A 13331-nucleotide genomic window follows, 5' to 3' on the forward strand; every position below is an offset into this window, starting at 1 on the left:
AACGCACCCCAGAACAGAGCAGCTCTGCTGGGGTGCGGTTGACACACAGCACGACGCGCCCTTCCCACGTGTGTACTTCAGTGAGCTGTGACAGCACACGGACCTGTGCGGCCGCCACCAGAACCAGCACACCTGTCCCCCGGGAAGCCCCCGGGGCCTCAGGGGGCCCTTCCTCTTCCCGGGCCTGCTCTCTGTCACTGTGGTTGAGTCGTGCATCTTCTGGGGTTTCCTACGAACAGGCCATGCCGCGCGCGCCCTCTGTCCGGCTTCTCTCTCGCGCATGGTTGCGTGGCGGCCGGTCCAGGTGCTTCCTGCCCGGCCCCGCTCCCCGGTGTGGATGCTCGAGCGTTTGTGCCACGTCGCACACACCTGCTGGGGGCTGTGGGGTCCGCATGTCCAGTTTGGGCTGTTCCACGTGTGGCTGCCGTTAGGAACTGTGCCAGAGTCTGTGTGGACGTGTTTCGTTTCTCCCGGGGAGAGGTGGAAACGCAAGGGCCGCGTCATGGACCACGATCGCTACTCACTCTATCAGAAGCTGCCGAACTGTGACCCGAGGGGGCTGCGGCAGCTCGCGGTCCTGCCCGCAGCATGTGGGCAATCCGGCGGCTCCGCATCCTACCCCGCACTCGGCGGTCCTGGCGCCATTCTAACAGGAGTACGGGGATATCTTATTATGGCTTTATTTTGCATTTTCCTGATGACTAGTGATGTTTAACGTCTTTCCGTGTGCTTACTGGCCGTTCTGTTTCTCAAGGTTAAGTCTTTGCCAATTTTTAATTGGGTCATTCGGATTCTTATTATCGAGTTGTAGGAATTCTTTACGTATTTTGCATATAAGTTTTTCATATGTGTGTATGTGTATATGCATATATGTGTATTTATGAACGTCTACACATGTGTGCGTACAGATCTACACACATGTACATAGACACATCCACACATGTATACGAACACACACACAATGTTTCTCCCACCTGTGGCCCACCTTTCACCGGAACAGAGGAGTTCAAAGTTTTAATTTTTATGAAGTCCTATGTATTTTATCTTTTCTGGTGCATCTTGTGTCCTAAGAGACCCCTGCCTCCCCCTATGCCGAGAGGATCTCCCGTGCTCCCTTCCGGAGGCTTCTTATGCATTTAGCTTTTGGTCCACATCTGTAGATCCACTTTGAGATTCGTTTTGCCTGTGGTTTGGGACAACAGTTGAGGCTTATTCTTTCTCTGTGGGTATCCAGTTGTCCCAGACCATTTATTGAAAAGTCTCTCCTTTGCCCCCATTGAATCAATTTGAAACGTTTGTCAGAAATCAAGTAAACATCAATGGAAGGGGCTATTTCCGGGCGCTGTTGTGTTCTGCTGAGCGGGACGTCTCTCCAGCGGTGATACCACGCCGTCTTGATTATTTTATTATTATAGCTGAAGTCTTGATGACATCGGGTAGGGTAAATCTTCTCATTCTGTGCTTCTTTCTCTAGGTTAGTTTTGCTTTTCTCGGTCCTTTGCATTTCCATATACATTTTAGAGTCAGCTTGTCCTTCTCCACGGTCTGCACCGAGTCTCTGTGTAGAATTGGTATTCTTTCTTTCCTGTATGTTTGGGGGAGTGCATCAGTGAGCGCGTGTGGAGCCGGAGCCGCTTTGCGGGAAGGCTGTAAGTCACCCTCAGTCAGTCTCACGACAGCTTTGAGAGCCATGCAGAGCCTCTTCCATTTTTGAGCGAGCTTTGGAAGGTTGTGTTTTTCAAGGCAATTGGGCATTTCATCTGGGTTGTCGATTTGTTTCTCGGAGGTTCACAGTATCCTCCTAGTCTCCTCTTACTGTCTGTGGGATCTGAGCCTCGTCTCCCGTCGCACGGAGCCTTGTGCCGGCCGGCGCGCGGTCGGTCCGTGGTGGATGCGGGCGTGCTGGTGCTGAGCGCGCGTCCCGCGGCTATCGGGAGGCGTGCTCCGTAAATGACTGCATGGTGGGTGACACTGCTGTCTTCCTTTTCTATTTGTTTTTAAGGTGGGAGTGTGCAGAGCACCATTGCACTCCTGGGTTTATTTCTTCAGCTCTGTCCGTCCCTGCTGCACGCACTCCGGAGCTGTCCCTTACCAGCTACGTGCTTTTTAGGACTGTTACGTCTTCTTGAGGAATTGACCGTGGTTTAGTCGTGGACTGCCCCGCTTTTTCTTTGTGGATCCTCCTTGTTCCGGAGTCCGCCCTGATGGGTTAACACAGCCCTTCCAGCTCCTGGTGGGCGGCGTTGTGTGGTGGATGCTTTACCTCCTGCACACTCGCGGCCTGTCTCCGTATTTCTTGTAGACAGCCCGTAGTGGGGTCTTGGAGGTGGACGCGGTCCGGCCGCCTCTGCTCTGTATGTGGGGTGTTTGCCCCTCTAACCGCGGACATAAGCAGTATGCTGGGTCCCAGTCTGCTGTCCTGCTCCTCACCTCGGGGCTGTCTCGTCTTCTCTCCTTGTCCTGTCCTCTTTGCATGTCTTCTGCTAGGCTGTCCCCATTGCTCCCTTTGGTCTCCCCAGGGAGGGGCTGTGGCACGCCTCCGCCCTGCCCACCTCCTGTGGGTCACCTTGGACACACGCCCGCATGTCCCACGGGGAGGCCGTGGGCTTCAACAAAGCCGCCCACTTTTATTGTGTTTTGTAAAGCAGCGTTTGCATAAGACTTATTTCTCTGATAACAACAACGACAGAAGTTTGGAAAGTACAACAGCTCCCACCGACGGATACAGAGATGAAGTCTTAGTGAGGACAGGTGGGCTGGTCCATGCCTGGCACGGAGGTCGGGCCGTGTCCGTCTGTGGGACTTTGCTTGTTCAGACGGGACCGGGGAGCCAGTCGGCTGTGCCCGGAGGCAGCAGGCCCCATGCTCCGTGGCCCGGCCAGGCCACAGCCTCTCCAGCCCCGTCTTCCACCTGCCACACGGCTGACGGCCACCCCAGGCAGTCGGGGGAGCGTCCAGGCAGGGACGGGCAGAGCGTGACAGAGGGCACTGGGCCAATGTGAGCTGCTGCTATTCATCCTTCAGAAGCTTCTCTCTGACGATTTGCAGCCTGGCTCCCACCGGGCAGAGAGGACGGGGCCGGGCCCAGAGGCTTGGGGCTGGTGTTTCAGGCCCGGGTCAGCGGAGCCTCACTTCCAGCCCCGGTCCCTTGATGCACCGGCTGTCTATCTCCTCTCACTGGGCGATTAGAAGACCCCACAGAGCGAGTGGGGGAAAGAAAGGGGTTCTGGGTTGGGTCCAACCGTCCAAACGGGCATTGGGGCAGCCTTCCCCGAGCCTGGGCCATCGCTGGCCTCAAGGTGCAGAGTTGCCGGAAGGCACACCAGCGCCAGCCAGTTCCTCCCGTCAGTCCCGACCAGGGCCCCTCCTGGCAGCGAGCTGGCTCGGAGTCTTGGCTTCGGAGGGGGACTCCCTGGGTAGAGGATGATGGATGCAGGGGATAGGAGCCCAGCTGGAAGGGCCTGGAGCCCCACTGGCCACCACCCAGGAGCTCTCCAGACACCTAGAACTCCTGGGGACGCTGCCCACCCTCTCTGGGGCCCAGAGTTGCAGGCAGGCTGGCCCATGGCATTCTGGGCCCGTGCACTTAAGACACGTAATGGGCAGGTTCCCTCCGTGTGGGGGGTGTAATTAATTTTCCTGAGATAGGCGTGACAGCCCCGCAGTCTGCACGTCTGAGCTGGGTGGTGGTTATTGCCTCTCGCAGGTGTGGCACGGCATTGGCCCCCGGAATCCCGAGTGCTCACAGCCCCCCGCACCTGCCGGGTGGTGCAGGGGTGGGTCAGGGGCAGCCGGAGGTCGGGGAGGTGCTGCCCGCCGCCGCCACCCTGCCTGGAGGCCACGGGGTCAGGAGCCGCGTAAGGTTCGCAGGTGCGTGGCAGGTGACGCAGGCTGGTGGTCAGAGTGTGGTGGGGGGCTAGGGGGTCGGTAAAGCATTGGTGCTGCCTCTGAATGGAGTGCAAAGCCGGGTCCTGCGGTGGGGGAGGGGATGCACCCAACACACACCCCAGCGACGTCACCCTGGTCAAGAGAAAGCCCCTGGAGCCTGGTGACGTGGGGACTGCTCCCTGCCTCGGGCTGGCCGCGGTCTGTGGCGAGGGGTCACGGTGGGGCAGGGAAGGGGTGCTGGCAGGGCTGTCGTCGGAGGCCCTCTGTGCCGTGGTGTTTTAGGGCCACTTCTCCCCTCGCCTGGGTTGGCGGCAGCTGGTGCGGGAGCCGCGGGTGCAGAGGGGCATGGAGGATGGACTGCTGTTTCTCAGGCTGCGGCCCCTTCAGAGCTGGGCCCTCCTTCTCCCCTTCCGTCCCTGAGGCTCCTCCTGCAGCTCAGAGGGCCGGAGCCTCCTCCCCATCCATGGGGAAGGCCGGAAGCACAGAGGCTTTGTCCCCCAGGGTGGCAAGTGGGGGCACAGGCCCGAGGCTAACCATGGAGGCTGTACAGCCCGTCCCCCTGAGCTGGAGCTGCAGACTGCGGCCCCCAGCTCACTCCGCCCGGCCCTTCCCTCAAGCTCCCCAGCCTGTCTCCCAAGTTGAGCTGAGGTCATCAGGGTGGGCCCTAATCCCATAGCCCTGGTGTCCTTACAAGAAGGGGGACTTAGGACACGCAGGGAGGGGAGGAGACAGGCGGAGACGTGTGTGCTATGGCCACGAGCCAAGGAACCCCGGGGCCAGCAGATGCTGCTTGAGCTGGCGGAGGCAGGACGGACCCTTCCCTAGAGCCTCTGGAGCTCGTGAGGCCCCGCGGACACCTTGACTTTGGACGGCCAGCCTCCAGAACTTTCGTGGTGCTTGCTCCCAGAGCCCTGGGAGACTGACACGGAGGCCACATCAGGCGAGCCCCCACCTCTGAAGGGCCCAGGCTCCAGCATGAAGTCACAGGGTCTCCCGGGGGGCTGCTGGCCACCCCTCGATGCTCCCCGTCCCCCGCCCCCCTCCGTGACCACGTTGTCCGGAAGTACCAATGCATCTTCGCAGTGGAAGGACCCCTCCTCCTCCCTTGTGTGGAGAGCAGAGGCATCTTTAGAGGGACACAGCAGGCCGCCTTCCCTGCTGACCCCTCTCTCCTCCCTCCAACCAATAGTCAACAGTTGGCCGCCCGGCACAGTCCTGTGCCCTCCTGTGGGAGGGGTCAGATGTGCCCCCGCTTGGCTGCAGGTCGGAGGGCTGGACCCCAGCCGGGAACACTGGGCGCCGCTCCCTGCTGGGCGGACAACACTGTGTCCAGCCCAGTGGAGCTGTTGGCTAAGCAGAACTGGCTGCCCGTGAGGTCCAGGCTTGATCTGGGGAATGGCCCGGGGGGTCTCCTGGGCTTGCAGGGACCTCGGCCACGGGCCGCCTTGCCCCACCCAGCAAGGGGCAGCCTTGCTCCCGGGGCCCCGGGCTGAGGGGCTGAGGGAGCCACCAGTGAGGCAGGCTCAGGCTAGGCGAAGGGTGCCCTGGGGGGGGTGCAGGTGCGCCTGGGCCGGTATGTGGAAGGGTCAATGGAGGGTGGAGCTTCGAGAGCTGGCCACTCAGGACCACCCAGGAGGAGCGTGGGTGCAGAGCCTGGTACATGGTCTGCCCCACGCCAACCGCAGAAGGGGCCTGGCAAGGAGGTGGGGGGTGAGTGGCCTACGCTGGAGCCAATGCAGTCCCCAGCAGCTATGGACGGCTGGGTGTGGGGCCAGGAAGCAGGAGCCGAGGCAGGGGCTCGCCCAGCAGGCCAGCCACCGATCGGGGGCCATGGCGCCTCATGCTACCTCCCGGCCTCAGTGGGGAGGGCTGAGGGGATGGTGCCGGCCTGCGTCTGCTCAGGCGCAGGGCTGGCCAGGGGGACCCATCGGTTTGCTGGGGTGACCTGGGGATGGTGAGGGGAGGGCGGCCTCCTGGTGCAGAGGCTGTGGGGAGACCACGGACGGGGGAGACTGCTCCACGGCTGTGGGACCCCTGCAGCCAGACTCCATGGCCACTCACTGGCCCTCAGTCCCTTCCCCTCTGGGGGCCGGTGACACATCCCTTGACTTGTATACAAGAAGGACACTGAGTTCCAAAAGCTCCCTGCTGCCCCTGGGCGCCAGGCCCCCTCCAAGCCAGGCCTGGGAACGCGGCTGTCCTTGGGGAGGGCCTATGCTGGGCCAAGGGCAGGTGGTCTTCCCTTCCTTGGGAAAAGGGGAAATGAAAATGCAAGAAGGAAGTGGCTTCCCACGTGGCAGAGTCACAAGTGCCGGGGGCATGGATGGTGGTGGTGGGGGCAGCGGGCGCTGGGCTGCTCCTCCCATGGGCCCCCAGCCCTCTTGCAGCCAAATCCGTGGACACACATGGAGGCTGCTCGCTGGGCTGCTGAGAGAGCCAGCGGGGCGTCTCGGGGCAGCACCCCCTAATCACATCGGCCCTGGGCTTCCAGGCTCCCCTGTGCGGCGGGCTTCCCATGGCGGGGCAGGCGCAAGGGCCTGAGAAGCGGGTGATGCTGCCCGCGGGCAGGCTGGGGCCTCCATGCTGGCCCCACGGAGCCTGCTCATCTGTGGGGCACCTGGGGTGGGACTTGGGGCAGAGGGGACAATGGGCGGAGAGAGGTGATGGGGTGTAGTGAGTGGGGCCCGTCTGCTCCTGGGGGGCAGCCCTGAAAACACATTCATTATTGTCACTCCAAAAGGAAAGCCTTCTTCCCCGACTTCCTTGAGCCCAGGGCAGCTGGAGAGCCCGCCCTCGGGAGGTGGCAGGGGTCAGGACAGCAGGGGACTCCTCGGGAAAGGCCTGGGGAGCTGCAGGGAACCCGAGGCCAGAGGGGGAGGAGTGGCTGTGGGGCCACCACCAGCCGGGGGCAGCTAGCCGGGTGCAGGCCCCCCGCGCTCATCTCTGCCCCCAGATGCCCTCTGGCGTGATGCCGGCTGTCACACTCGGTGACTCACCCTCACGCCCACTCGGTGGGGCAGGCTTGGTGTTTCCAGTGCCCGGATGAGGAAGCTGGACCCTGGGCTCAACCTGCAGGAAGCAGAAGAGAGGGCGTTGGTGCTGTGTGTGCAGCCCCGGTCCCTCCACGGGCCCTGGCACCCCGACTCCTCCTGCTTCACCCCAAGCGGGACGTGCATTCTCGAGCCGGCTTTTATGAGAGGCGGCCGGGGCAGGAGGCGGTGGCCAGAGGGCTGGACAGAACTCAAGCTGGAGTGGGCTGCTCTGTGATGTATGTTTGCATGCGCGTGCACACACACACGCGCGTGTGCTCGTGCGCTGCGGACCCGGGTGCACACAGGCACAGAGCCCGTCTCCCTACTTGTTCGGACTTGGTCACCACCACAGGCTTAAAAAGCAAATATTTTGTCCCCAAGCTGCAGAGGAGGAAGCTCGAGAGATTTGGTGACTCAGACAAGTCCAGCTCGTCAATTGTGCTGGCCTGTGTGACTCCAGGCCGGGTTCCTGAGAGCCTGGGGACAGCACCTCGGCCAGCAGGGCTAAGTGGGCGAGCTCCTGGCAGGAGAAGGGTGTCTCGTGGGGGTCGGTGTGACCCCGGGGGACCGCAGGGAGGTGACCTCCCCCCTGCAGTGCAGGACGAAGGAGCAGGCCTTCATCAGAGGAGGAGGAGGGCACTTGCCCTGTGCCCTTGTGCAGGGAGGGCCGTGGACAGCAGGCCCCTGTCCCCTCTGGGCCTGCCGGCTGGCCTGGACCGACTGCTGCTGCGGCCCACAGTCCCCCGTGCCTGGAGCGCTCTGCCGCGAGGCCGGGCTCTCGCCCCCCAGGGGCGTCTGCCCCCTCACGCCCTGCTTCCGCGTGCTCACGAGGCCCCCGTGTGCCAGGGGTCCTGGAGACTCCTGAGAGCAGCCGCTGTCCAGGCTGGCTGTGCCACGCTGCTCCAGCCCCACCACGAGGGAGAGCGCTGTGTGCGCGCGTGTGTGTGCGTGTGTGCATGTGCGTGTGTACATGTGTGTGCGCGTGTGCGTGCGTGCACATGTGTGTGCATGTGCGTGTATGCACGTGTGTGCGTTGCATGCATGTGTGCGTGTATGCACATGTGCGTGCGCATGTGCACGTGTGTGCGTGTATGCATGTGTGTGCGCGTGTGCGTGCACGTGTATGCGCTGTGTGCATGCACGTGTGTGCGCGTGTATGCACGTGCGTGCATGTATGCACGTGTGTGTGCACGCACGAGCACGCCCACCTGAGTCCGAGACCTCTGCTGTCCAGGGGCCGAGGGTCTGTCCAGTGAGACGGAGGGGGCCAGGGCGAGGTGAAGCCTGAAGTCATCTCTGCTCCAAAACCCAGATCCAGGCCGATCTGCTTTCCAGGCCCGGTGGAATCCTGTGCATCCAGGCAGAAGGAAATGAAAGTTTACTGTAAACAGGGCTCCTGGTAGCCTTCGTTTATTGTCAAATATTATCACAAAGACCTGCTTCCAGGAAGGCCCTGTGGGGAGAGCTGGCCCAGCCTGCAGGTGAGCAGAGCCCAAGGGAGGTGGAGGGGCCGCTCTGCCCCAGCTCAGGCTCCTATAAAGCCCACCCCCCGGCCCTCGGCCACGGGGCTGGGGTCGCAGCTCAATGCGCACGCTCCCGGCCGCCCAGCCTTCAGCGCCAGCTCTCTGGCCTCAGGGCCCAGTGCTGAGTCACAGGCTGGCTAGGTGTGAGCTCGGCTGATCTCTGCACAGACGTTATTCTAAGTTTTTGTGTAAACACGAGGCCTCCTCAGGTGGCATTTCATCCGTGACTTTGAGCCCTAGGTGACTTTTTCTTTATCTTGCTTATCTTGGGGGACAGACTCGGAGCCAAACGCAGGGAGCCCAGCAGGCTTGCCTCCGAGTTCCTGAGGACCCGTCAGGAGCCTTCTGGGCACCGTGGCCCTGGGAGGCTCTGCCTGCCAGGAGGCCCCTCCCCATGAGTTCAGGCGTAGTCTGCCGCGGGTGGGGGCGCCCACCCTTCCCCTGGCCCCGCTCAGCAAAGCACCCCCCCCCCACACACACACACAGGGAGGGCATTTGCAGGAGCCTGCTGTGCTCTTGCCAGATCCGGCTTCTAGGCCCATCCAAGCACAGCTCTGGTGAGACTGGACGCTGGAGTTTAACTCAGGCGATGACTTGGGGACCACTTCCCCAGCCTGACCCAGGTGGGGATGGACTGAGAGTGGGAGGGAGGCCCCTTTGCCCTGGGCAGATGCTCTCAGGGTGACTCACCCAGGTGCGGAGCCATGACGAGATTCCCTGCTCACCCTGGCTGCGCTCAGCTTGGGAAGCCTCAGATACCAGCGCCTACTCGTGACCTGGGCTGCAGGCATCCAGTTAGCTTGCCCACGCAAGGCCCCCGCCGGGCGTCGAAGCCACCCTATACGGAGGCCAGTGTGGCTATCAGGAGTCCTGCCCAGGTCCCTGCCCTGCTCTGTACTGCCAGGTGCCCTCTGCGGCCTCGCTGGGGTTTTGGGGCTCTCCCCTGCCCTAGGGTGCAAACAGGCAGGGTCTGGAGTCCCAGGCTGCAGGCTGGGGGTGTTGCCCGAAGAGTTTTGAGGGGCCCCATGAATCAGGCAGAAGGAGGTGAGAGACAGAGAGGTGGAAGGAGAGGGGAAGAGATCTACCTTGTGGCTACATGGGGAGCTGGGGACAGGAAGTCATGGCAGTGTCTTTCTGCTGGGTGGGGTCAGCAAGTGGGTGGGGTGCAGGGACTTTAGGAAGAGATGCTGTGGTCCATGCATCCCATCACGCTGCTGGAAGGAAATGCAAGCCAAGGATGGATTTGCAAGTTATATTTGGTCGCCATGAGCGTGCGTCCGTGTGTGTTTAACCCCATGGTGCTCCAGGATGGGAAGAGTCAGCACCGTGCACAGGCACCCACCTTGTGGCTTTGCAGCACCTGGCCTTCACCTCACCACTCCCTGCCCATCCTCCGTCCTTCCTGTGGTGGCCCGCCCCCAGCCTCTCTGACGCTTACGCACTCTCCTGCCTGGACACCCTGAGAACCCTTGCCTGGGTGCCAGCATACATCCTTCAAGACCCAGCCCTGCCCTTCCCCTTGTTTCCGTGGTGTCTCTGCGTCCCCCTACCTGACTCCCCCCTTCCTGATGCCCCCCTACCTGAGCACATAGGTATTAAGCTGGTGTTCCTGCATGAGTATTATCTCTCTATATTAGAACGCTCTTGACTCAGAATTTCCATTCAAATGAACATAAAAAAGGAGTTCATAGGCTTACATTAATACATCTCTCAGGAGCAGCTTCAGGCTTGGCTGGATCCAGGAGCCCAAATCATGGTCTCAAGGCTCTGCCTGTCTCTCCAGGTCTTGGTTCTGCTCGTCTTTTATTGACTTCATTCTGGGTGTCAGCTCTGTCCCCACGGGATGGAGGTGGCCTTTGACAATCCATTTGCCTCCTACCAAGTTAGCAGCCCCGAGTAGGAAGAGGCTGATTTTCTGGTCACTCTGTAAACAAGTCCCAGAGGGGGTTCTCACAGTATGGCTTGGGTCAGGTGCACACCCCAGAGCCAACTACTGTGGCTGGCGGATGAGGTACACGTCTGTCCTTATATTGGATAAGGTCAGCCCCGTAGGAAGGAGGGAGGTTTGCTGCCTGGCGGATGGGAGAGGGAGGCTGGGCAGTATCCCCAGCAGGATGGGTGAGTTCCTCCCAGGAGCGTTGTGCATTTTAGGTGTCTCTGTACCCACAGCCCCTTGCACCATGCCTGGCACATAGATGGGTATGATCTTTCTTGACTGGCAACCACCCCTCTCCCCCTTAGGGGCTTCTTGGCCTTCGAGAGTGAAGCACATGTGCTCTGGGGAAGTTATGAAGTGACAAAGGTCATCTTTGGGAAACCTCTCAGCTGTCCGGGTCTGGCTGTCCCTCCTCTGGTGGCCCCAAGAAGAAGGGCTAAACTGCAGCAGACCTGACAGGAGGAAAGGGTGGGCAGGCTTTCCTTGCCCCTGAGGCCCTTCTCACAATGATGCATTGTTCAACTCCAAATCCAAACCAGTGGCTTACAAGGTCGGCAACGGTGGGATGGAAAATGCGAAATGGAGGCTGGACACCATCTACCACGGTCATCCCGGCAGGACACCCAGTGCGAGCCTTAGCAGAGTCAGAGCCTTGAGGTCATTATTTGGGGTTCTGGATCTAACCATGCCTGAGGCTGCTCTGGGTGATGCAGTATGGAAGCCAACAAACAATCCGTATCCCAAATCACCATGCCCCGGACGCTGGAAGAAGGGGGTTGGATCTTTGTGAGAATGTGCATTAAAATGACTTCCCCTGCCAGCACCATTGTTAACAGGACCATCCTGCTCTCAGGGGTGGGGAAGGAGTTCAAATGGATTTGGTTCTTAATGGGCAATGAGTGCATGTCTCCTGTGCAGCCCCTCCACCCACCCCCCGCCAGTGGGCTGGCTGCTTCCAAGGCCCTCCCTCCTCCTCAAGGGCCAAGGGAGGCCTCCCTGCTCTGCAGATGCACCCAAGCCCACCCCCACGCAGAGGTGCATCTGGCCGGGTGTTCTCTGACCCCAGGGAACAGTGGAGCGGGGCATGCGGTACTCACACAGGCCTCCAGCTCACTCTGCCCCTCAGCGTCTCCCTTTCTAGCTCCCTTCTGTCCTCACCCTCTCCTCTTCACCTAAACCGCAGACAAAGGCACTCCCACCCACTGTCCTGGCTTTGGTGAGGTATGTTTCTGCAGGAAAGCTGCAAGCCCACGACGTCCCCGTTCTCTCTCTGTGTGCATGACGGTTGCAGAGCCTCAGCTCAGCGTGAACACGGAACGGTTTCGTTTGGGCCCGCAGTGCCTTCCAAGCACGCTCTGCCACCTCCACCCCCGTGCGAGCCCCTGTGCAGACCCCACACCACCCGGTCACTTCGGGTTGTCCCAGTGCTGTCCACCGTCCAAAGCAGCTTCTCATCCCACCCAGCGCGCCCTGCCCCCGGAGCTAGGTTGCGTCACGTGGGGCTCGGAGGAGGGGTGCAGACGTGTCTGCCCTCCACCCTCTGGGCTGCCCCCATTCGCGGATGTCAGCCGTTCTGACGCCCCCAGCCTCCCTCCCAGGCTGGGCAGGGGAGTGCCCCGGTGTGTGTCCTGGTGAGTCATCTGCATTAGGCGCTGCAGGGAGCTGTGTGTCCGTGGAGGGCCTCTCGGGACAGGTGTGCAGTGTGTGGGGGGAGTGGGAGGGTCAGAGGTGGCTCAGTGCCACTTCCACGTGCACCCCTGGTCCCCAATTCCAGGGCTCTGGTGAGAACCTCACACAGACTCTCACGTGCACTTCCAGAGCACTCGCTGGGCCATTGCTGGCTCCCGAGGTGGCCCCCGGGGCCCCCACCTCCTGGTGTTGGTGCTCTTGTGGAGTCAGGGCTGCTCTGTGCAAAGGTATGGGACACCTGAGACTAGGTCACAAATGACACAGTGGTCTCCACCTTTTTCCGTCTTGGATCACTGACTCCGGGGGAGGCCGGCTGCCACGTTGTAAGCCGCTCCATGGAGCGGCCACGCGGCAAGGAGCTGCAGCCCCCGCCCGCAGTGGCGGAACCCGCGCTCAGAGAACGGGCCCTCCCGCCCTGGTGACACCGTCCGATGACGCAAGCCTGCCTGACATCTTTGCTGCAAGCTCGGGATCAGCCCTGAGTCAGAATTCCCAAATCCCTGAGCCACAGAATCGGACGGTAATAAACGCTTGATGTTTTCAACTGCAAAGTTCTGCGGTGAAGCGCTGTACAGCCATGGCGGGCTCCTCTCCTGCGTGTGTGTGCACACGTTTGTGTGTGTGCGCGTGTGCGTGTGTGCACGTACACGTATTCTTCTACAGAGCCCTGACCGACACAGCAGCCGCGCACGCCGCCTTCCCAGGCTCCCAAGGTCACCTCCCCGACCTCCTGGGCCCCTCCAGCCCCCAGGACACCCCGCATCTGTCTACACGCCTGCACATGGCTTCCTTAGGAAACGCTTCTCAAGTGACCCGGGTTTGAACGCATTTCTTGTCGGGCCGGTGCGGGCAAAGCCACCCCCACCCCAAGCCAAGACCCCGCCCACGGCCGTTGGAAGGGACTTTCCAGGCCTTTCCCAGCTGTTGGAATCCGGAGGCAGCTTTCACCTGCTCCTCAGATCTACCCACAACAGCACCAGCGACTGGCAAGGACAATTAACAAAGAAAATGCGATCGACGCACTGAAACTACTTTCTGCTTTCTTATGACTGATCGTCAACCCCCATAAATAATTATTCCAAGGGGCCAACATGTGAGAAGACAGTGCTCAGGTCAAGCATCACCGGCGGGATGTGCGGCCTCCGGGGGCGCCGGGAGCCACATTCCAGCAGGCAGAGAGGGCAGAGGGGGTCGGGCCCTGCCCTGGGGGCCCACGCACCCCTGCACTCCGGGGAAAGCCCCGGGAGGAGGGATTTCCTCACC

This window comes from Mirounga angustirostris, unplaced genomic scaffold (genome assembly GCF_029215605.1).
Source record: "Mirounga angustirostris isolate CCGP_5_RB_7025 unplaced genomic scaffold, mMirAng1.0.hap1 SCAF_1, whole genome shotgun sequence".
Taxonomy (NCBI): Eukaryota; Metazoa; Chordata; class Mammalia; order Carnivora; family Phocidae; genus Mirounga; species Mirounga angustirostris.